Source organism: Cupressus sempervirens, chromosome 1, assembly GCF_028749045.1.
Source record: "Cupressus sempervirens isolate cs-2001-9-10 chromosome 1, ASM2874904v1, whole genome shotgun sequence".
Lineage (NCBI taxonomy): Eukaryota > Viridiplantae > Streptophyta > Pinopsida > Cupressales > Cupressaceae > Cupressus > Cupressus sempervirens.
The window spans coordinates 610493560-610495730 of record NC_143118.1 but is presented as its reverse complement, the minus strand read 5'-3'; positions in this window follow the sequence as shown (position 1 = coordinate 610495730).

Genomic DNA, 2171 nt, shown 5'->3' with positions numbered 1-2171 from the left:
GAGAAGAACATCTCGTACGAAACCCGTTCCCCCAAAAATGCTCGAATCACAAATGCTCGCAGCAGGGACGTAATGCAAAGATGTACACCGCGCACGCGACCGAGTAAGGACACTCAGAGACATCCATTTCCCAGGCATATGCCCCCTACACGCTTTTTGGTGCACCCCGTACAAACGGCCATACTTCGACAAGCCCTCCCAGAATTTCGCATCTGAAGAGAGAGATGAAACGCCTTGGGGCTTTTGTCCACACAATGCAAACACCGAACGCTCTCTTTAGGGGGGGAGCTGAAGAAGAGTATCTCCCGCGGAACCCACGAGCCGCAGCCGTTCGGATCGTCGCACAGGGCAGGACAGGGCATGGAGAGTTTCCGCATCCAAACAAAAATTATCGGTAATACTCTACGCTTCTACTGGCCCGGACCACAAAGGCTGTCACGACAGAGTGCCATGCACTTCTGTAGGATGAGACAGTGAAGAGGCGAGCACGCACCGAGAACGCACTAGCGAATAAATTATGCGGCAACCAAACCTTTCGCCGGCCCCCCTCTCAATCCCAAGGCTCTACCGATCGGATCGGCAAAAACTTAGGGTGGAGAGTGGACCCTTGATGAAATTAGGGACGTCGAGCAATGCACCCGTGCAACCAAACCACCTCTTTCCTTCTTGCCGTCCGGGCAGGATAAAAATGCGATGATAGAACGTGCCAATGAGACGGAGCCCTTGGCTAAAAGATACAACTCCATACACACTCAGCAACAAGCGCATCTTAGAATCGAACACCAAATGTGCAGTGTGTTGCAAGCCGTGCAGACACCTACATATAGGGTATATCCATCAAAACAAAGCGACAAGTACTTCCCACCAGCTCCGCCATTGCGATTACCGAATGGGATAATACTCACCGCCACAGATTAATGACCATCATTACCGTCTCGGAATAGATACAAGCACATCGAGCTTCATCCGATCAGCTGGATGAATTTCACCTTGAAGGGGCCCAATCCAAAAGTTCCGGAGGTCATCTCCTGGAACTCTCGAGAACAAGGCCCATCTTACATGCAAACTCTGCTACTGCGCAAACATAGGTTGCAATTAAAGAGAAATTGCAAGGCCGTCACAATGGCCCGAGGCCAATGCTCCGACTAAGTCAATTTTCTCTTGCAATCACCATGCCGCCGTTCACAGAGAGATCTCCCCCATTCACTTGTGACGCGACGCACAATCCAAGGGCTAGACGCGAGCTCGCCCTTGAAAGGCCACTTTCCAAGGCATCCCCCGATGACACATTGGAACGACAACCGCTGTCGAACCATTTCCCAATGTTGTGCCGATCGAGTTGGCACAGAGCCGCTAGACGAGGGCTCCCGTTTTAGATCGAGTTTTAAAATCACCAAGAAGACGCTGTGAGGGCTGGCAACCGCTGCCAAACCTTTTTCCGAAATTGCGCCAGCTGAGTGACAAGAAAACATGATGTAAAGGAGAGTCCAGGAATAGCACCACCCTCGAAGGTGGGCTTCATGCCCTTCTAATTGATTCAACGTCGGCGTCCACCGTTTCAAAATCCGACATATCCATCCGCCCTGACAGCGGCGTTGAATCAATGAGCTGGGCACGGGAGAGGCTCGCGGCAACCACCTCTCCCATTGTAGCCGCGATAGGCTCGCAAAAAATTTTGCTAGAGCGCCAAGTACCCACCTCATTGCTATAGACAAGGGCTCGCCATTAGATCAACTTCGAAATCGCATAACGGACGCGGTGTAGAATGGCAACCGCTGCCAAGTCTCTTCCGTAATTGCGTCGGTCGAGTGATCGAAGAAGGTGATCTAAGAGAGGGTCCAAGCGTGTAGGCATTCGTTGGGGGATTCGCGCCGATGGCAAAAATTTGTGCAATACCCGAGCAACACCGGACGGAGGTGCAAGACGAGGGCTCCCGTTTTAGATCGAGTTTTAAAATCACCAAGTAGACGCGGTGAGGGGCTGGCAACCGCTGCCAAACCTTTTTCTGAAATTGCGCCAGCTGAGTGACAAGAATACATGATCTAAAGGAGAGTCCAGGAATAGCACCCTCGAGGGTGGGCTTCATGCCCCTCTAATTGATTCAGCGTCGCCGTCCACCATTTCAAAATCCGACATTTCCATCCGCCCTGACAGCGGCGTTGAATCAATGA